Consider the following 23,734-nt stretch of genomic DNA (forward strand, 5'->3'; position numbering starts at 1 on the left):
ACCTCGGCCGATTAGCGCTAAGATCCTGAACTATAAAGACAGGGAAAAGGTCCTGGAACACTTTTGCAAGGGAGGAAAAATAAATAGAGCGCCAGTGACAGTCACCGCATATCGAGATTACATCATCGCTGGACTCGAGCAATTGTCTGACGGGAGCGAGAGAGCGGAAGCAGAGTGGGACAGAGATGTGACCTGGAGCCTTGTAGACACCACAGAAGACACTAGATGACTACACACAGTGATAAGTACAACAGATATGCCGATACTGGGACTAGATTATAGCAACTATGAATAGAATTGTTGGAGTAAAGCACAGAGCCCGTGCTACGATAAGTTGTTGGTATACAGCAGGAGGCAACACCGGGAGATACACCACCAATCCCCCCAAAAGCGGAAAAGTTTAGTTGGGATATCTTTAGGAAGACATCCCCCGCTTGGTACTGAATATCGGTTACACCAAGAGACGGGCCAGATGCGGGAAAGCCTGAGATCCGGGGGGGGGGGGGGGCAGCAGTTGGGGTTAGGGAGGGAGGAGTGGGGTTGTTTTGTTGGGGGTTTGAGGGGAAATTAGATAGGGAGCAAGTTCACATCCACGCCAGGCATACTCGGAGAGAAGAACAAGGAGGGAGGGAGAAGGGACGGGACACGGACGATAATGGGAGACCTTAGGATAGTAACCTGGAATGTCAGAGGACTCAACAGCTACCTGAAGAGAAATAAGGTAATGATGTACCTGAGAAGGCAAAAAATAGACATAGCTTTACTGCAAGAAACCCACCTCACCAAAGGGAAACAAGAGGTGGTAATGAAAAAGTGGAGAGGGACCACCATAGGAGCAACGTATTCGGCATACGCCAGGGGAGTAATCATTTGGGTGGCGCCACATGTGCCCTTCCAGATGCTACAGGCCACTGTGGTGCCGGATGGGAAGATGATAGTGATTCGGGGGCTACATATGCCCCTAACCAAGACACAGTGGCCTATTTTAAAGACACTATATAGCAAAATCAGCCCCCACATAGGAGGCGCAGTTATATGGGGAGGGGACTTCAATTGCACGCGGAACCCCAAAATGGAGCGATCAGAAATGAAACTAGATAAGCCCACCCCCGCAGCGAGAACGTTATAAGCCCTGCTGAGAGACTTTGGGCTGGAAGATACATGGAGGCAGCTACACCCGCATGATGGGCACTACTCACACTATGCCGCTCCACACAACATGTACACGAGACTCGATAACATGTTCGCTACTCCGCAACTTGTTGGGGAAATGACGGGTTCAGAATATAAGGCGAGAATATTATTGGACCACTCCCCTCTGGTCTTGGAGTAGCGACATCAGCCCCCCACAGCCAGGATCCCTACATGGAGGCTTAGAGCCGAGGCATTGAAAGATACTGCATTCCGAGAGGACCTAAGGGAGGCGATAATAGGGTATTTCGAAAATAACACTGGAAGCATGGACTCAGAGGTTACCCTATGGGAGGCCTTCAAAGTGGTAGTAAGGGGGGGCGGCCATATCTAAATCTAGAGGGCTCCAAGGGGGTATAGTGCGAGAATTACAGGAGACAGAAAAGAAACTAGAAGTAATCATGAAAAGAGGGGGCACCTCACAGGAGGACGCCGAACATGTGAGCCAATTACATCAGGCATGTGGCAGGCTCTGGGAGAGGTTATGTAACTTGAATTACAAAAAATATATTGAACGGCAACACGCAGGTGGAGACAAACCAGGGAGCGTGCTTGCTTGGCTATATAAGAATGAAACACCAAGAACAGCAATCAGAGAGATAACGGGAGAAGAGGGCCAAATCTGAACACGCAGGAGAGTGTGAACGAGGGATTCCTTAGTTTCTACAAACGCCTCTATGAAGATGCAGGAGAGACAGCAGAGCAGGAGACTCAGGAGACGCTAGAAGACATAGGATTACCTAAATTGAGTGAGGAAGACAGGGAGAACCTGGATGCCCCAATTACAATAGATGAATTAGAGACAGTGGTAATACACCTGCCCATGAGCAAAGCCCCTGGGACAGACGGGCTCTCCAGAGAATTCTATAAAACGTATAAACAAGAAGTGCTCCCCTGCTACTGGCAATGCTAAACGAGGCCTTCCAGAAAGGTAGATTGCCGGAATCTCTGAGGGAGGCGGCAATTATTCCACTCCTTAAACCTGACAAGCCAAGCACAGACTGTGGGTCGTACAGACCACTATCCATGCTAAACCAGGACAGTAAAATTCTCACGGCTGTGCTGGTGAACAGACTTAAGCGGGTAATAAATAAACTCACACATCCCGATCAAACCGGATATGTCCCAGGCAGAAGTATATCCGATAACCACAGGAGGCTACACCATATCATAGAACAGGCAGCGGGCGACCCAAGTGAAATAGCAATAGTCTCTCTAGATGCAGTGAAAGCCTTCGACTCTGTAAGGTGGCCTTGGATGATGGCGGCCTTGAAAGAATATGGGATGGGATCAGCATACCTACGGTGGGTGAAAATGGTGTATAGCTCTCCAACAGCCAGGGTCAAAACGGGAGCCATAATTTCAGACAAATGGCAATTTAGCAGAGGCACGAGACAGGGCTGTCCATGGTCCCCGATGCTGCACATCCTTGCATTAGAACCACTAGCGATCTGTCTGAGACAGCAGTACGACGAAATAGGGGTTTACACTAAAGGGGGACCGCGCACTTGATATTGTATGCAGATGATATGCTGCTATACTTGCGGTACCCGGAGGAAAACCTGCAATACATCTTGGAGGTGATGGGGCGCTATGCAACTCTCTCGGGCATAGCAGTGAACCCCAACAAATCGTGCATGTTCCCCTTGGGGAGGTATAGACACACAGGAGAACTTACCCATCTTGCAGATAGCCTGGCAGAACAGAACATTCAGATATCTGGGGATTAACATATATCACACTATTGTGGACGAACACAAATACAACACGGAAAGGGCAGTAGAAGGTATCAAGAAAAGCATGGGGTTTTGGGCAAAGCTCCCCCTAGCTATGGTGCGAAGGGCCACCTTGCTCAAGATGGTGGTCCTGCCTAGGTTACTACATTTCTTTGCAAATATTCCATACATGTTGCCCAAGCGCTTTTTTTAATTAAACTCTAGAGTTTATGCAGAGGTTTTCTATGGCACAACTCCAGACACAGAGTGGCCCTATGGAAATTACAGAATGCGTATGAAAGAGGATGTATAAACCTGCCGAACTTTGAGAAAGACCACTTGGCAGTGCAGTTACAATATGTTGCTAGGTGGCTGTCGGAAGACGAGACAGCCGAATATAGGTTGCTGAGGGGAGAAAGCGACCCTTATTTCCTAAAAGAACTCATATGGCTACCCAAACCAGAGATGCATGGCCGGTCGAGATTGCTGGAATTGGGCTGGAAGACATGACACAAAGAATGTTGTGTGATGGGACACCCAAACCCATGCTTCCCGCAGGCGCCACTCGTGGCGCTATGCAGGACGGATGAGCAACCGAGGAAGGGGATCCGCAAACACTGGGAGCCGGTAGGCCTAGCGGCCATGGGAGACGTATAGCAAGAGGGGAAGGCACTGGACTTCCAAACAATAGTGGACGAGACTGGGATACATACAGGGCAATATATCACATATACCAGGATAGTTAAACAGTGAAGGAAACATGGGCCAAATAGCACTAGCAGAACAACCTGATATTGCCATAGAAACGATGTATGATATCTCGGAGGGAGGGCACGAAATATTCCAAATTTACGAACTGGTGATGTCTCGATTTGGTAAGGAGCTACACCAACTGAGATGGGACTGGGAGGAGGAAGGGGAGAACCTATGCAAGACGGGCAGTCACAAAGATATCATAAAAAGGTGTCTAGGAATGCGAGGCTGCAGCAGATCCAATTATACGTCACCCATAGGGCGTATTTGACCCCCCGAAAGATCGCCAGATTTGGGAGTACAGAAGTACAAAAATGCCCCAGATGCGGGGAGGTAGACGCTGGTATGATCCATATGTTTTGGGCGTGTCCGGAGGTGCGAAAGTTCTGGGAGGAAATTAAGCTACGATTGTCTGAAAAGGGAATCAAGCTAGACGTGGAATCCATGTGGGCCTGCATGATGGGGGGATTTACCAGACCACGTAACCTGAAACACGTATGCAAACTCAAGGACTGAGCCTATATCCTGGCCAAAAGAAGAATAGTCATGAGCTGGAAAGCAGCCCATAGACCCGGATTAGAGGTATGGTGGAATGATCGTCTGAAATGGACAGAGGCTGAGACAGTAGCGTGGAGACAAATGGTAGCCACATTGTCGGGATCCTCCCTTGCCGACTCCAGTGAATATGACACGCCCGAGAACGGAGAAGGGGACCAACCCCAAAAGAAAGGAAGTCCGAAGAAATAAGGTGGAAGCTCGAGTAAAAGGGGGAGGGGGAAGACAGCAATAAATAACATGCAAATGTATGCTGAGAAGTTTGTAACCGAAAAATGTCAGGTGTGATGGTTATGTTTTGTTTATTGTAAAAATCAATAAAATCTTAAAATCTTTTTTTTTTAAAACTTGTTTCATTCCACTGCATCACTAATTACTTTCTTTTAGTTATTGTATGCATTCCTAAACACCTAAGGTTACTGTATATATGTTTGATGATTGAGTATTGTGTGATATTGTTACCTGAACGATTCATTTATATAGTGTGTTTTTTTGGGCCTATAATAAATGGAGTATTTCTGAGCTTGCCGGTCTAAATTGAATTGTGTGCTTCACTGTGTGAACTCATTGTAGACCCTAGACCCCACTCACGTTCTCCTGAGACTAAGCATGACCACTATCCATGCTTAGCTTGATTGCGTTTGGCTAACCTCTCAGAGTTTCCCTGTTCACTATAATCAGGGTGGCCTCCTAAAGTCTGTCCACCAGGCCAGATTCTAGAAATTCATTTTAACGTTATGTAGAGAGCCCACTGATCCCATGGCCACACGGTGGTCTCAGCCACTCTTTCAAAGTTCAGAAATATGACTGCTTGTTCTTTCCAGTGTGATGAATCCAGGGTACCCACCCCCTTTCCTCAGGGGGAACCACCCACTTTGGTATTAGGGAGGTGAGCCCGCTAAGCTAACCACCCCCTAGGGGACATGGCAAGCGAGATCCCAATGGGGTGTCCCTCCCTCTGGGCATGGGAGACTCATCCCATAGGGATAGAATTGATTCTCCCTATTCTCAAAGTACCGATACTATTGTAGGCTACATGGGTGTGAATTTAGGAAATAATTGGAAAAAACTTTTTGGACTGGCTGGTGTGGTGTCTGACCTGCCACGCTGAGGGGACTCGCTGGACTGAAGAGAGGTTGGAGCAGCCCAACCCCCTTGTAGAGGGAAGATAAAGAGGGAGTCTGTAATCAACGAGGGTGATAAATAAGCCCCCTAGCCTGGAAGGACAGGACCCCCCTGCTGGGAGCAGGGTTCGAAATTGGTAAGAGCCATTTAGCTTCTGCTTTTAGCCTAGGAGAGCCTGCTTAGCTTGACACCAACAGCTACCAGGAGCTACTTTTGGCTCCTGCGACAAACTGGTGCCATACACACATACCTGGAAAACAAAGTTGAGGTGTGCTGTAATTCCGAGGCGCTGGGATTAACAAAATTCCAAACCTGGACAAAATTCAGCAGGTGAAACCTTAAGAAATAATAAGAGAGGGGTTGCAGCACGTATGAGGGACTGGCAGTTACCTCAAAACAGTCGGTTAATTGGAAAAGGAGAACAGGTTTAATGGAAAAGTACATAAAACAGAACTGCCGACACGTGTTTCGACCCAGAAAAAAGGGGTCCTTTTCAAGGCAAAACATATAGAGTTGATCTTAATATGTGTCCAAGGAGCACATCGTGAAAAAATGCTCTGCTCTGATGGCGAGTATGCTACAGTGGCTTATCAGTCAGCGCTCCTTGTGAAAAGTAGTCGGGAAAATTCACGGTCCTTTTTTTCTGGGTCGAAACACATGTCGGCAGTTCTGTTTTATGTACTTTTCCATTAAACCTGTTCTAAACAGCATTTTGGCTGACAAACCCATTGGACTGAATTATTTGTCATTCTGTGCTTACTTACCTGTTATATACACAGTTTAAATGTGCTCCACTTACCTCAATTAGGGCTGCGCAACAACGTAGAGGTGACATCCTTGAGTCTACTTTTACACATACACATATACCTACCTTATATCACCTCTGAAGGCATAAAGAATGTGCATTACAGACATCTAGAAGACATTTAAAGCATAATTAATTACATACAAGGGAAAAAATGTTAGACTACAACTCACGCAAAAGTTGTACTAGCTCTTGGTTCTCTAGGGGTAGCTCCTGCCCAGAAGGTGATACCACACACCTAGGAGGAAGTTTAGCGCCTGCTCATTAAATGTAAATTTAGACCCCTGTGGGAGGTATGGCCAGACAAGGAACTTACGCCAGGCGTCACAAGGAAGGCTATGGCTAGGCACGCAGAATGCAGGCAAACCTACCGCTCCAGGAGCCAGGAAGGCTCAGCCTGAAGGAGTGAGGCGAGACTGTGTTCGCTGGAGAGGCTGAAAATCTGCAAGCAGAGACAACAAACCCGGGGCCCTTTTGGAGGCTTGATGGAGAAGAGGGCAAGCTCTGCCTGTTACTCAATGCTTGGAGGAGGCCAACCAGGACATACCGCGACAGCCGCACACCTGGAGACTCCTGGCAGGTACTGGTGCAGGAACAGAGGTAAACTATGGCTCCAGATATCGGAGGGCGAGGACCAGCCCAACAACACTGCAGGGTGTGGAAGAAGAGACAAAACCCCAAGGTTGGGTGAGACCCCCTCAAGACCCAGGGTGGGAAAGAAGAGACAAAACCACAAGTGCCACCCCTTACATAACTGTCAGTCCCCTTCAAGAACGATCTTAGTATTGTGCTGCGAGTTGTGCCACCTGCTTCACGTAACTTTCCTTGGATGCAACACAATATCTGCCATGTCGTGTGCCTTTTGTATATTATTGCTTCCCTATGTTCTCGCATGATCTATTACCTTGCCTGTGATATCTAGTTCGTGGCCCTCCTATGTCATATGAGTGAACCGTGCTTTCATTCCCTTATACTATGGATTGTAACCTCTATACTCCCATCTGCCTTATATTATGTCACCTTATGCAAATTGGTATGAGTTTCTTGTTCTATTGAATGTCCAAACTCCTCTGTTATCTTCTCTTAGTTTACCACTGTTGCATTCCGTCTGAACTTTGTACGCCACTACAGACCTGATGCTAATACTACTGTGTACCGTACTAACAGTACTCTAACAGGCATTAGCCATAGGTACCAATCACACAGGTCAGCAGCCATTGAATTTAGTGAACAAAATGCTACTAACAAGGGACATCAAATCCACTTCCTTCCTGCCCTCACTCAAAATTGACCTGCAATCTCTGGATATGAATCCCACAATATTCTTACCTAGGTTGCTTCTTGATAGAAAACGTGACCAAGCAAACCATCTCCATGATACGAACATCCTCTTACCACCCTTTCTAACGACAAACGCCACCACAATTAAACCGAATAGACCAAGTCCTTTAGCCTTTAGAAATAACAGACTATGTGCCAGACTACCAAAACTCTATGAGCCTCCTACTAGCACGTTAACCAATTCATGTTTTGTCAGTAAGAAGTGTAGAGGAGGTCCCAAATAATGCCTGCACTCCAATCGTCCATTTTGAGGTACCAGGAACGTTCACATCGAGATACGTGACGTATGATGAGCAAATAAACCAGCAGAGAGCCGCAGTAGGGCTCTGCCCGGTGCCTGTCAGAAGAACAGCACCCATTGAAGTACCAATACCAAGAAAACCATGGACAGTAAGGTATCCCTTAAGAAAACTCTATCAACAAATGAAACAAAATGAAGATCGCTGTTAGGGAGAATTCTCTGTAAAGGCTAATTTCCCAAACCTAGTGAGTCCCCCAGCAGCTTTGCTGGATTTTTGGGGTTTATTTTTTTCTCCAGCTAAGAGTGAGACTCTTTTCCTCCCACTCTTAGACATGATTTGAGGTGTTCCTTTGACTTTGTATGTGTTTTATGGGCTATGGGGTCCTTTACCCCATAGGGCTTCATGTGTTTTTGGTATGTGGGTTACACAGCACCCTCTGTGCCGTAACCCAGGGGTGTCGTAGCGACCCCCCAACATAGACTCCATAGCCTGGGACTGACTACTGTCTCCCAGGGCATGTAAAGTCACTATTGGCTTTACTAGTCTCAAATTGTGAACAGAACCAGTACAAACCATCCTATTGTGGACGTACTGGTTGGGGCAATTCGATTGCCCCGGGGTCTGTTGTTCGAGGGGGCACCGTCTAGTCCCCTCGGACCGATTTTTGGCTGGTGGCAGTGGATACTACTTTTTATATTCAACCGCAAATATATTCCTATGGGATTTTCCCATTGTTCGAGGCTACCACTTTTTAATATAGCCTCGAACATACCCTCGGTTTATTAAATTAATATAAATTCACTGGTTGGTATTTTTTGCCAAAACTTGGTTCCAAAATGGCGTTTGTGTTCGCTTCTATGACTCCAACCCAAGTCGAGCCCTTTGTTCCACTTTTTGGCTGCCATCTCCACAGAAGCCTCCAAATGTGGTGCCACTCTGTCTGGGTACCACAGGGGGTGTGGAGGGGGTTTAGGCACCCTGGACTGAGTTGCCTCGGCAACTCAAGTCGCACTCTTGTGTGATTGGCCCAAGTGGTGAGCCGCCCGGCTCACCACTTAGCATGTTTGAGTGACAGCTAGGCTGAATGAATGGGGGTTTTCTGCATAAAAGCAGGGCTTTGGGGACTGGAACTTCAGAAGTCGCCACAGGACCTACAGAATCGGAGGAGGGAGAAGCCGAGCCGACCTGCAACGAAGACACCACCGGTGGAGCCCTGCTGAACCGTCTCACCACTTTTCCCGACGACAGAGGAGATCTCCAGTCCGGAGAGGCTTCTTCCTTTGACTGGTGGGGATAACCAGTTTGCCCGTCTTTTCACCTTCCTGGACCATCTCGTGGCCGACTTGCCCGTGCCAAGCACCCCGGCAACCGGAATACCACGGTTTACCACTACCTCGAAGAAAAGGGTGGGACCTTGTAACCGGAAATCTCTGCGGCTGGTTTCTTCCCTGGCAGTGCAACGGCCTTCAGCTTTCCTCCACGTTGAGACCTCCTCTTCCTCTGGACGAAACACCGACTTGCACCCACTGCCAGGTCAACTGCCCCCCGCTGGAGAGTTCTTCCCACTTTCAGGTACTGTGTCCCGCCTGGCTTCCCTTTGCGACAGATCGTTCGGGGCGACAGTAAATCCTCGACTTTCTAACCTGGGTTAGCCTGGGACCTGTTAACTATCTTTTCCTGACTTAATCTCAATCTTTTGGGAACTTTCTACAAAGACTGTTTGGGCATAACTCCACTGTGTGATCCTGGACACATTTCGCTTGCTCTCTCTAAGAGTGGGCCTGGCATTTGAACTTCCTTGCTCTCCAGTAGACTTTGTCTAAACCTGCCTCTCTATGGTTCTTTGAAAAGTATTGAAATTTGTGTGCTTCATAACTCTGCCTTTTTCCCTCCCTTTTTAAATAACTTATTAGAGTGCCATCTTATGCTAAGCGCTCACCTCTGTCTGAAAGTAAGTGGTGTTTCTATTTAAGACTTGTCTAATAAGTAATTAGGGTTGTATATATGTAATAGTGACTGTGTGTTGAATTTACTTACCTCTTGTGAGCTAGTTTAATTTACAAGTGTGTCTTTAAATAAATAATGATATACTTGTACATCAAAGCTCTGGTCAGCGTTTGCTTGTACGACTGTATTTGTATTATTTGTAACGCGCACCATCAGGCCCTTAGGCATCAGGGCGCAACTTAGACATGGTTACATGAGCGAACAGTTACATAAAATCAACAAATTTACATTACATAGTGATCAGGGCATACAGGCAATATACACATATATACAGACGTAGCTTGTGGCAAGCGTTTGCCGAAGTGGGTCTGGGCATCAAGGCTGGTTAAAGAGCCAGGATTTAGTTTTAGATTTGAAGGGGTTAAAGCTTTCTTCAGCACGGATGGTGAGAGGGAGAGCATTCCAAAGCTTAGAGGCTAGGACGGGGAAGCTAGATCCACCCGCCTTTTGGAGTTTGAACCTGGGAATGGTTAGGCAGTGGGTCTGAGCCGTTCTTTGCGGGCGGGTAGGCGCGTGTCTGGAAAGCCGGCTGCAAAGATATGGTGGGGCTTGGTAAGCTAGGCATTTGTGGGTGAGGCCTAAGACTTTCAGTGAAATTCTCTGTTGAGTGTAGGTTGGATCTGGATTCCGTGATGTAATGGTTTCTAGGGATGTTTAGGGCAGCACTAATAGCGTTATTTTGGGTAATTTGCAGTTTGTTCAAGTTCTCTTGGCTAATTCCAAGGTAGAGGGCGCTCCCATGGTCAATTTTGGCCATGATGAGCGTTCTGGCTAGGGTGACAGTGTTGGGTGTAGTCAGAAATGGCCTGCAGGCTGTAATGAGTTTGCAGGTGTAGGCTGAGGAGGATCTGACTGCGTTTGTCGGGTTAGTGATAGAGTGGCGTCAAGGTAGACGCCAAGAGTTTTGGTGTCCTTCGAAACATGGATGGTGTTGCCATCGAAGATAAATGCTCGGTGGGATGGCTCAAGTTTGCTGAGACGTTGCGTGGTGCCCAAGATGAGGAGCTCGGTCTTGTCATCGTTGAGGCATAGCTGGTGTTGCGCCATCCAGGCTTGGATGACCAGGTAGACCTCATTCAGGGCCTTGGTGTCCGCCACGTAGTCACCAGTGATAGGAATGAGTATCTGGGTGTCGTCCGCGTAGTTAGTATAGGAGACACCCAGATGGTCAAGTACATCAAAGAGTGGTTTTGTAAATACGTTATAGAGTGTTGGCGACACACAATAACCCTGGGGGGCGCCGCAGTGAATCGGGGAAGGATCTGCAGCTGCAGATTGAGAAAAGACCCGCATAGATCTATTGCTCAAGAAGGATTTGATCCAGGCCGTAGCTGATGGTGAGAAGTGGGCGGCTGAGTGAAGATGTTTGCATAGAATTTGGTGATTGACCAGATCGAAGGCCGCAGAGAGGTCAAGTAGAAGTAACAAGGCAAGTTTGCCATTGTCCTTTAACACTTCGATCTGGGTTTTTAAGTCTAGTAGAGCTGTCTCAGTTCCGTGTCTGGGATGGAAGCCGGATTGTCTGAGGCCTAGGAGATTGTTGTCTTCCAGGTGCTCTTGGATTTGCAGGTATGCTGCACGGTCCAGGATTTTTAGCAGGAACGGGACAGTGGCGATAGGTCGGTAATTGGTAGGTATGCTGGGGTCGAGGGAGGGTTTTATAAGCAGGGGGATCACCCAAGCGTCCTTGAGGTTGTCAGGGACGGTACCCGTTTTAAAGGATGAGTTGATGAAGGCTGTGATGAAAGGGGCCAGATAGTGGGCAGATTCCTTGATAATTGAGGCAGGGCAGGGGTCGCCCTGGCAGTTGGATGGTTTGATCCTCAGGATAATGTTTTCTACATCCGCAGTGGTGAGCGGTGAGAAGGTAAATCGATTGCAGTTTGGGACGGAGGGGGGGAGAAGGCCCCTGCGGCGGTTGGAGGGTGATTGTCCAATTTTAGGTTAATTTGTTTGGCTGTAATTTTAATTTTGGAATGAAGCATGCTGATTTTATTTAGTAATGCTGCCTGGATATTAGCTCACCATTTGCTGTCTTTAATGCAGGTGTCAGGGGAGGTAACGGGGGTTACAAACTCTTTTAGGATCTTAAATAGTTCCTTAGAGTTGGAGTCCGCCTGCAGAATGTGATTATTTAGGGATTCTTTTTTCGCTTCTATAATGGCTGCTTTGTATGTAAGCGAAGCCAGGAAGAAGCCGTCTTTGTGCATGTCAGATGGGTGGCTTTTCCAACGGTTTTCAGCAGTGCGTTTGATTTATAGAGTGCTCTTCGCTGTGGGGTGAACCAGGAGTTCAAATGAGCACGTGGTTTGGCCTTCCTCAGTTTGATGGGGGCGATAGTATCTATAGCTGTCAGCATGCTACAGTTGTAGATGTCAGCTAAGACAGTTGGGTCATTAGAGGCGTCAGTGGCTGCATTTAGTGTAGGGAGTAGTAGAGGGAGGAGTTTCTCTTTGGTTATGTCCTTTTTGTTTCTGGTTGGGAGCGCAGGTGCCATCACGGTCAGGATGCGTGGGGAGGTTTTAAAATTAAAGGTGATAATGTGGTGGTCTGACCAAAGGCAAGCGGTAGTGGCTAGGACGTTGATGTTGCAATTAGAACTGGCTAACCAGTCAATGGTCCTGCCTTTGGAGTGCGTGGGCCCTAGGATGTGCAGGGTGAAGTCAGAATTGGCGAGAGTGTTTTCCAAATCGAGTGCAGCGGGATCATTAGGGTCACCAAGTCCCAAGTTGAGGTCGCCAAGGATGATGATTTGTGAATTAGTTTTGGCGTTGTCAAGGAGGAGGGTGGATATGTCACTAACAAAGGTCGGAGCGGGGCCTGGGGGCCGGTAGATTAAGTGGATGGTGGCTGTTTGGTTGGGTGTTAGTGTGAGTTTGACTGATAGTAATTCAGCTGACTCAAGTTTGGTGTTGGTCATTACTCTTAGGTCCAGAGTGATTTTATGGATAATGGCAAGGCCACCCCCTCTCGAGAGGGAAGCAGAGGTACGGTTGTATCGCATTATGCTGAAGCCGGGTGGTATGGCAAGGGATAGTGATGGCCCAGAAGCGGCATGTAGCCAAGTTTCGGTTATGGCAATGAAGTCAATATCTGACGATGTTATAAGGTCTGCTATGTCTAAGGCGTGGGCAGGGAGGGATCTGGCGTTGATAAGAGTGCCTTTGATGACAGGCAGTTTCACCTCTGAAGAGGGGGTTTTGTTGATGTTGGGTGCTACTGGTAGGCACGGGAGTGTGCATCGTGATTGCTTTGGAAGGTTGCAGCGCATAGGGCGTATGCGGAATCTGGTGCCTAATCTTTTATTTCTGAGAGAAGAGGGGTATGGTTGGTTCGGCGTGGGCTTGCTGGCAAAGTGTTCAAGCCAGAGGGTTGGGTCATTGAGGTAGGGGTTGAGGTCGGTGGTGAGGTGATGGGAGCCTGAGGTGGGTGTCGGTGCAGAATTCGTCATGCGCAATGTTTGTGAGACCGGGCTGAGGCGAGACATAATGTCGGGTGGCTGAGGGTGAGGGGGCCATATCGGATGTGTGCGTGGCTGAGTGAGGATTGTTATTCCAGATGACACAGAGTGGAGCAATAAGAGGAGGAGCGCCCTAAGGAGCATGGTAGATGCAATTCAGTGTTTAGCTAGGGCAATACATCAACAATAAATCGACAGTAGGCAGGTTTGAATTTAGCTAAGGCAGTGCAAAATCAACAATAGGCAGGTTCGATTTTAGCTAAGGCAGCGCAAAATCAACAATAGGTATGTTGCTTGTGAGCTGAGCAGCTGTATGTATTTCTGTACCTATTGTGTATACTCTATATACTGCCTAACTCATCTTGAGAGAAGTCTGACTGCTTAGCCACAGCTACCAGGTAAATCTGGGTGGTACAGACTGCTACCAATTGGGTTTACTGCCAACCACCTGTAGTCCTAAATCTTTTGCAGTGGTCCCCAAGGGAACTGCACAGGTTTCTGCCTAACAATCGCCTAAGTACAGTCCTGGAAGAAACCAAAAAGGCCTTAATGGAAGACGAATGGTGACGTTACGAGGACCCGGACAGACTCACAGATAGAAGAAATGATGACCTGAAAATGACACAAAGAGACGAAACGCCATGAGTAAGGATATTGTGTGCTTAAGATAAATGATGTCTAAATGTAAGAGATGACTTAAGTTGTAAGCAAGGTGAAGATATTTGACTAGTTTACACCTTTAAATATGCTTGGAACAGCAAGAAAGCTAAGAAAACAGTGCAGCTTGCTATGCTTGGTAGAAGAGTAGTGCGGCAAGTGCCATTATACATAATCTACCTCAAATGAAGCACTTTATTATAAGTATATTTCTACTTTGCACAAAAGCGGAATCAAACCAGGTTACTATAGGCCACACAAAAAAAGATTCATATTCTAACTTAACGAGAAGAGACGGCTGAATCAAAACTCGGCAGATGCAACTTGTCCCAGGGAAGCCAAGGTCATACCAATAGAAGCTATGAACAGTAGCTACTTTTAATTGAAACTAAGAACAGAATATCCTGCCCCCTGAAGGTTCGAGATAAGAAGGCGAAGGCAGGTGAAATGAAAATCAAATACCCAAATTGAGAGAAACAAGACAAATTCATGGTGTGGGAATCACGTGACCAGCCGAGCAAGAAGAAGCACGGGTTCACACCTACGCTTGGCACCGGACCAAGCAGAGATAGCAGAAATTCTCCAGATAGAAGATGCAGTTTTGAGGCCAACCACAGTGAACTAATTGACACATGGCTATTAAAGTGATGATTGATTGTAACCATAATTGGAAGTTACCTTTTCCTAACCAATAGAATTGCATGTTAACTTTTGAGTGTTACACGTCAATTATGACGAGTTTTGAGTATAAATGTTACAACTTTTATGAATTTCGTTGGAGTTGAAGCGAGAAGGACGATCGCATCACTGCTGATATCCATGACTCCCTGTTTTCTGTTCTTCTCATTAAACCGACTCCCTTTGCCAAACCAACCATCGAGTTGTCCTTATTGATTGGTGTTGGAGTAATAAATCTGCACCCCCATCCATCTCAAGGGTGCAGCTATCTCGTCTTATAGTACTTCCCAGCAAACCTCGGCTCTATGGGCCGGCCGGGGGTCTCAGGAGTACAGAAGAACTTCCCCAATGCCAAAACTTACTCTAGAAAAAACAATGCTGATACTCCTCCCACTCAGAATCCTAAACTAAATAACCTTATGAATAAAAAAGCAAAGCAGGCCAAACCTTCAGACGACCAATAATACAACAAATATCAAGGGCGCCCTAATTAACGCCAGATCTTTGGTGGCAGACCTCATCATAACAGATAACCTTGACTTCTTAGCGATAAGTGAGTCTTGGTTATAAGCAGCTGCAGGCCTTGCCCTTTCTCTAGCAGTTCCTGACAATTATAACATTTTAAAAGTAGACAGAGCCAACGCTAGAGGAGGCGGCATTGCCCTCATTGCCAAAACCAATCTAGCTATGAGAATAGTCCCTTAACCAGTAGTTAAATCTTGTGAACTTCTCACAGCCAAAGTACCTATCTAACTCACGTACCTTAACTATCCATCTAGTGTGCAGACCATCTGGACCGATTGGTACATTCGAGGAGGATATCTCCACAATATTTCTGACAAAACCAAAGACTCCTCACAAATATTACTGTTGGGGGATTTCAACCTTGGCTATAATGATCCCAATGACCAACAAGCTCTTGCAGTGCCTAATGTACTCACTGAATTTGGACTTTTCCAAAGAATGACCCAAACTACTCATGTAAAAATGCAGAACACTAGATTGGGTAGCTGACTTGAACTGTGAAACCTCAATCACATCTATAACCCCTCAACCATGGACAGATCACGTCCTGATAGCATTCTCCTTAGCAGCTAAAAGCCAAGTGACTAAAGCTAAACCTATTGCACCGCCACTCCTCACGAGGAATAAAAGAAATATCACAGCGGATAATATTCTACCCCAGATAATCCCTGCCCTCATTGTCGGTCGCCTCTGATCCAGATACTTTAGTAGATGCCTACAATACCACTATGAATGAAGCTATAGATCTAATTGCCCCACTAAGAATGTGCAAAGGTAAACACAGAGCTCACTTGAACTCCTGGTTTATGCCACAACTAAAAGCCCTCAGAGCAGAAAAAAGAAAATTGGAAGTCGTCTGGCGACGCACTCCTTCTGAGGAAAACAAAACAAACTTGACTAATATCTCTGCCACATACAAAAAAGAAATAAATCGTACCAAAAAAGAAACCTTTAATGAGAGGATTAATAAAGCAAGTTCAAGTACTAAGGAATTATTTGTGATCTTAAGAGAAATGGAAGCCCTATCCCTCCTACAGACAATTGTGTGAAGGATAAACTCTGGTGCTCTAATATCCAGAATGCCTTAATGAATAAAATTGCCTTATTACAAAATAAGACTGCCGACAAAAAAAGCAAACTTGCCTAACTCAGACTTGCATGCTAGTACGTCAAAACACCCTACAAAAATGCTTATGCCACAACTAAAAGCCCTCAGAGCAGAAAAAAGAAAATTGGAAGTCGTCTGGCGACGCACTCCTTCTGAGGAAAACAAAACAAACTTGACTAATATCTCTGCCACATACAAAAAAGAAATAAATCGTACCAAAAAAGAAACCTTTAATGAGAGGATTAATAAAGCAAGTTCAAGTACTAAGGAATTATTTGTGATCTTAAGAGAAATGGAAGCCCTATCCCTCCTACAGACAATTGTGTGAAGGATAAACTCTAGTGCTCTAATATCCAGAATGCCTTAACGAATAAAATTGCCTTATTACAAAATAAGACTGCCGACAAAAAAAGCAAACTTGCCTAACTCAGACTTGCATGCTAGTACGCCAAAACACCCTACAAAAATGCTGCAACAGTTTAGCTTCTCCCTACTATCTAGCCTTTAGGTAGAAAAAATAATTTCCTCCCTCAAACCTTCTAGATGTCAGGGAGACAGTTGCCCGGCCCAGATAATCAAAGATGCAGCCAGAGTTCTGGCGCCATTCATCTCTAAATTAATTGATGCATCATTTTCATCAGGCACTGTTCCTAGTAACCTTAAAGAGTCATTGGTCCTACCCCTGCTAAAAAATAAAACTCTGGACCCTACCATTGCTACTAATTATAGGCCAATCACAACGGTACTGTTCCTACTTAAAATACTAGATAAAGTAGCATATCTGCAGATACAGAAATATCTTGAAACTAATCAGCTGCAAGGTGTCCGCCAGTCGGGTTTCAGGCCACAACATGGCACCAAAAACACACTAATTGGTCTAAAGACTCAGATCGACGAACTTAAGGACAAAGGGAAAACTGCCTTGCTACTCCTCCTCGACTTGTCCGCTGCCTTTGACCTGGTGGACCATAAAGTTCTATGTAAACGCCTGGCCTCAGCGGCTCACTTTTCCAGGGACGCTATAGCATGGATCCAGTCCTTTCTGAATAATAGGACTATTAGAGTCTTCTCCCCTTCAGCTGCAGCAGAACCCATCCCTATAACCTGTGGTGTACCGCAAGGCTCTTGCGTCTCTCCAACAATGTACAATATATTCACAAAGCCTCTGTTCGACAAATTGGACAATCTGGGCGTCACCTACACTAACTATGCAGATGACACCAGGATCCTCTTACCACTCTGGAGAGACTATGACAATGACCTGGCCCTTGTGAATAAAGTCTATCTAATCTTTCAGGCATGGATGGCAGCCCATGGCCTCTGCCTGAATGATGATAAAACAGAGCTCCTGATACTGGGAACTGTGGCTAACCTGAATGAACTTGGTAGCAAATAGGCCTCTTTCAATATTGATGGGAACACCATCAAAGTTGCAAAGGAGTATTTACTTACCTATTTAATGTAGAGTGTTATGTTTTTATACTCTATTGAACTTTTGGTGATGTATTTTTTGATTATTTGAAAATCTTGAAAATAAATGAATAAAAAAAAAAGTTTGAAATAATCCCAAAAAAAATAAAAATAAAAAAAAAGTTGCAAAGGAGGGAAAAAACCTTAGGCTTTTACCTTGATTGTGCTCTAACCATAAGTAAACAAGTTAATACTATGGCATCGGCAACTGCCTACACCTGCAAGTAAATCAGGGCCTGTAGGCCTTTCCTATCTTAAGAAAGCTGCATCATCCTAGCAAACGCCCTTATCCTTTCGAAGTTGTATTAATGTAAAGCCTTGTATTTAGTTGCGAGTAAGTACATTGTTAATAAAATCCAAATCCTACAGAGTGCGCTCAGAACTGCATTAAGCATTCCAAACAGAGAACACATTTCAGAATTAAGGAGACAAATCAAATGGCTATCCATCAATGACAAAATCCTGCTTAAAACGGCCTCCCTTACTTACAAATGCCTCAGCAACGCTGCACTTACCTGGCGTAGAGAATAGTCAAAAAGTCTACATCCCGCACCACCAGAACAGTTAACTCCTGTCTGGTGGTCCCCAGATACATACTAAAAAAAGCTGGAGGAAGTAATTTCATGGTTATGGCAGCACAGACTTGGAATGCACTCCCATATTGACAGAGTAGACCAACCCTTCCACAATTTCAGGCGTAATACTATAAACTGGCTTAGACCTAATGACAAGTGAATTCTAATGTTTGTCTGCTAACATATGACCATGGCTCTGTAACCTTCTATGCCATCACATGGTGCGCCTCACCACTATCCTTGCATCTTGTACATACTGTTTTATGTACATACTACTGTATTAGGTAATATAGCTCTCTTCATACCTAGCTTCACTATCCTTTGCTTATTGTATATTTTACTGGATTATGTAATGCAATGTTTGGCTCGATTTGTCTTCTAAACCTATATACATCCTAACTGTATCTTGTGCATATCCTAATTTGTAAAATTGTGTATATCCTAATTTGTATATCTCTGCAAACCTTAAGCTTAAAGCATACTTGTAACTTGTTGCGCCCAGAAACCCTTGGGTTTGGTGCGCCTTACAAATAAATAAAACAAACAGTGAAAGACCCAAGACCCCAAGGCGGGGTACAAGGAACGGTACCCCAAGGCATGGTGAGAGACTGGAGAGAACAGGGTGAGAGAAAACCAGGCACAGGACAGGGTAAAGATATTTACTGACTTGAATCAAAGAGAAGAGTTGGGGGTAGGGAGCTCTATTGGAAAAGATATAACACTGGGGGAGGTTAGAAGCCAACCACCAGTCATTTGCTTAAGGACTGAGCCCAACTGTATTTCTGTTGAGTACTTCTTTACTAAGTGGTAGGGATAGAACTTAGGTAGAATAGGATTCTGGACAGTGGACTGTATTTGCGACGAACATCCTGACAAGCACTTGGTTTGCCATTTTATAGAGTAGCCCAAAGCACCTTAGAGTTTGGGACAGCTTAAGTTTTTGCTTAATTAAAAATGAAAACATTTTGAAAACAAAACTACCATGTCAGTCTCCTAGATCGGACCTGCTGCATGCGTCATTTAGTTTCTGGAGGATCGGAGGGGTATACCAACGGCTGTCCCAGTCTCTGCTATGAACCATTGTACAGCATTCAGGGTTTCATGTCCAGTGGAGCTTCCACTAAGGCTCTGAACAGATCTTCCTTCTTCCTCTTGTGGGCGGCTTCTAAATCAAGGCCTAAACGATGCCACAAGGAAAACACTTGTCACTGATTGCTTCAATATCTCCAAAACTCTGATGGATGGTTCTATTTTTTTTATTTTTTTATTGTCAAAATCACTTTTTATTCTGGTCAGGGTGCAGGCAGAGGACTCTAATTTGAGTATTCGTGTTTTGGTTCAAACATCACTGTATAAACCTTTCACTATATACAAAAAAAAGAATAAGACAAATCACATAAAAAATACAAGAAAAACATTCTCGTACATGTTTAAAAAGCTATATCAACCAAAAATAAGTATCCCAAAACAACATTACACAAAGTCAATTAAAACCACTAATTCATAAAGTGTTCCATTACAAAATGAACTTACTGTTCATTAATATCCTTGCTCTCCCATTCTTTTCAGTATCTGAGCAAGGAAGCCACACAATGCCAGAATCAAAATCTGCCCTTGGCCACCCAACAAGCTGGACCACATGCATTTGTTTACAATCTCAGTCCCCATGTATCTTTTCCTTTCATGTTGCAATGCCGGGAAGTCTGCTACTAGATGCTTGATCACTGGCTTTATTCTGGTCAGGGTGCAGGCAGAGAACTCTATTGTCTGTCAAACTCCAGTGGGCTCCCGGCGAAAGGAAGTAGTTCTATTGCTTGATTTTATTTTTTGTTGAATTGAGTTTGAATTAGACTCCAAAATGTAGATGATTGGTGGACCGGGGGGTGTTGCGGACGGTCCCCCTGCTTTCAATCTGAAATAGTTTGACCCCCCAAAAAAAAGTGAATGAGACATCCACCCCTTCACCCTAAACAAGGTGTCCCAAACCCCAATGTTTCCCAGCTAGCCATCAGTAACACCTAATTTCTAATGCTAGATGTAGATAAGGGCCTAGGTAAAAGGTTTCATCTATTTGGATCCTTACAGGGTTCTTTTAAGATGTCCGTAATCAAACACTCTCCAGGTTTATTCAATAGGAAAGGCAATTTGTTAGTGTCTGTAAAAGACACCCCCTGGACTGTTTTCTCTCTCTCTCTCTCTCTCTCTCTCTCTCTCACACACACGCTCCCTTGCTCTCCTTTACCTCACCTCACTAGTCATTCCACCTCACCCCTCCTCTACTTATTTCATTTTCTTGTGCTTATGTAGCACTTATCGTGCTTATCGCCAAAGCACTGAAAAGTAGGTAGTAACAACGGTACAAATAAAGGTAAAACCTTTGGTACAATAATCCTTAAATTTTCAACTGTAGTCATAAGGAGGAATATAGAGTAATGGATTGAACACAGGATAACAGAATTCCACAATTTAGGAGGCTTTAGAAAAAAGAACAGAAGCAAGATTGGGCACAGAGAGGGCGGGAACAAACAGGAGGAAGAGAGATTTGGAACATAGAGGTGGTGATGGTTGGTACCAGGATATGAGAGAGCTAAAATAAGGAGGTGCCATGCCATAGAGACATTTAAAAACAATTCAGTGTATTGAAGACGGAACTCAAAGATTAGGCAATGGAGTGATTAGAGAGTCTGGGTGATAAAATCATGAGGGATGAGACAGTAAATAAGTCGTATTGAAGAGTGAAAGATGGAGCAGGTAGTAGCAAATTGAGAAGCAGTAAGTCAAGAACGAGGAGAAGTACAAGAAATAATGGTAGAGGGTTGGTTGCACTGGAGGTTAGAAAAGTGTGGACCCAACCTATATTAAATAGACGGAATCGGCAGTAGCTACAATGTACGAGGAGAAGGACACTGAGGGGTTGAAAGTGATACCTAGGTTACTAGCGAAGTAGCACGAGTTAGGTATGTTGGGGGAAAAGATGGAGGGAGGAGGAACAGGGGGGGGAAGGATTTGAGATGAGGGGAAAAACAGGATTTCAGTCTTTGATGAGTTAAGATGAAGAACATTTGAAGACATCCAGGACTGAACTCGAGAAAGGCAGCAAGTGTTGAATGCAGAGACTCAGAAAAAGATGAAAAGTAGAAGAAAATGTGAATGTCCTCTGCACAAAGATGATATGAATAATTGGAAGAAGAAATGATAGCAGAAAGTGGAATTGTATACCAAATAAAAGCATAAAGTACCAAGAACAGACCCTTGGAAAAGCCTAAACTGTAGAAGAAAAGAAGAGGATAAGTGACAAGCCCATGAAAAAGAGTAGGTGCGATTAGCGATTAGGGACAGGACCACTTGTGAACAGTGGTATAACTAACTAACAATCAAAGCCTTGAGGAGAGAATATTGTGATCAACAGTATCAAAGGCAGCAGACAGATCATGCAGAATGAGGAGAGACGAGTGCTTAGTATACCAGGCAGATAGAAGAGAGTCAATTATAGAGAGTGAGGTGGTTTCCGTAAAGTGGAAAGGATGGAACCCAGATTGCAGAGGAAGAAGTAAAGAGGGAAGATTTAATTAGGAAGGGACCTGGGAGCAAACTATTCTTTTCAAGGATTTCAGATATGTAGACTAAGAGAGAGAGAGAGGATGGAAATTGGATGGAATACAGCAGTCCATGGATGCTTTTTTCAAGATTACTATAACCGTAGCATGCTTGAAGGAAAAACAGTAGAAGATAAAGAGTTCTTACATTAAAAAAGTAAGATAAGGAATTAGGAGGGGAAAGACCTGAGGAATAAGAAGAGAGGGTATGAGATCAGGAGAAGCTGTATGATTGGCCTGAGTGATGAAAGCGGATGTCCCCATGCCAGTGAACCCACAGGGGTCCTATAAGATGAGGTAATAGTATCTGAGATGGATGGGGATCCAGATCTTACTCATACATCTTGTACATCAATCAGACCGACTCAGAAAGTTGGCAAAATCAAGGCTGCTTTATTAACAATTATTCAAAATAGGGAGTACAAAGGATATCAAAGGACCTTCGCTCAAGTCTCTCAACGATTTTCATGAAAAAACACAACTTTATACTAACAATTTGTCATAAGCGACGTCATAATACGTGGCAAAATAAGAAAACCTACTAGGGGATGTGATTGGATCTTTAAAGTCAGGTGGACAACTAAGCCCACCCCAAGTGCAAGTCATCTTCCGCGTCATGACAATACATGACGTGCTATTGGATTCTCAAACTGTAGGGCTCCTTGCTACGTAGCCCTCTACAATTGGTTGGCATGCTTTTACCCTTCTGGAATATTCCACTCGCTAGCAGCACGCAAGCTGGTACCCCAGGTGCTGGGGGGTTGGCCTGGTCATGCCTCCCCACACAATTAGCCCAACATCCATCATCACTTCTGCGGTCGGCCATTCAATTAATGCGTTTGAACTCGGCCTTGTGAAGGCTCACTGTGCCTGAGAATAAAAGGGAGTGAAGGCATGGCCTTAACTTCTGGTCTCGGTGTAGCTCGACCCAAAGTCTATTTTTATCTGACCATGCCACTGGAAACCACGATTTGAGCTCCTTTGTTGCATTGAATACTATTAAATTAAGAAACCTTGGCACTTCTAGTGTTTATCCATTACACCTCAAACAGGAGCTCAGCTTGCTTCTCACGTTCATAGTATCTTCTCAAGCAGATATCTAGGCTCTTGGCGGCCCCCCGATTCTCAACACTGGGCCAGGCTAGCCTTCTCGAATCTTCCTTAGCTTTCAGCTTATCTTATTCTGCTGCACTACTTTCTTACCTGGTAACGTTCTTTCGATGGGATGGTCCGACGACGTATTCCATATCTATGACATGTAATCACCACAGCTGTGCTGCTTTGGAAACTTTTTTCACCGTCTGCGTCCTGCATCGACGACGTCGATGCGCCGTCGTCAAGGACCTCCTCCGACGTCCAACGTCATCCGATGTGATAAGTAGGACACACGACGGCCGTAGCCTCAGTTGTAGTTTTTTCCCCCAGAACATGTGACATTAGTCAACTGCCAGTCAGACACAAAGCATTGCGGAACGTAAGCAGCAATCGCAAAAGAAATTCTGCAACAGGGAAGGCAGGGTGGGAGCGATATGGAATACGTCGTCGGACTATCCCATCGAAAGAACGTTACCAGGTAAGAAAGTAACTTGTTCTTCGAGGGGATTGGGTCCTCCAACGTATTCCATATCTATGACAGACTCCCAAAGCAGTACCAGAGCAAGGAGGAGGGAAAGAATTTAGAATCAAAATTTAGAATAGCCAATCAAATAGCAGAGCAAAGGACCGCCTTGCCAAAGGCCAGATCCTGTCCTCGGATGGAATCGAGGGAATAGTGACGTACAAATGTATGTACTGAAGCCCAGGTGGCTGCATCACAGATGTTGCGAATAGGAACACCCCTCTGCAGGGCAGTAGATGCAGCCATAACCCTGGTAGAATGGGCCCGCAAGCCAGCCGGTGGGTCCTTACCCGCCAAGCGGTAACACTCCGAG

At 45.2% G+C, this 23,734-nt stretch overlaps 1 protein-coding gene across 7 annotated transcripts in view; it reads right to left on the reverse strand.

Annotated features, from left to right (window-relative positions):
- Positions 1–23,734, reverse strand: part of RTEL1 (regulator of telomere elongation helicase 1) — a 1,752,068-nt gene that overhangs the window by 465,582 nt on the left and 1,262,752 nt on the right. The window lies entirely within an intron of this gene.

The sequence above is a fragment of the Ambystoma mexicanum genome, chromosome 3p (assembly GCF_040938575.1).
Source record: "Ambystoma mexicanum isolate Mex_15411 chromosome 3p, UKY_AmexF1_1, whole genome shotgun sequence".
Taxonomy (NCBI): Eukaryota; Metazoa; Chordata; class Amphibia; order Caudata; family Ambystomatidae; genus Ambystoma; species Ambystoma mexicanum.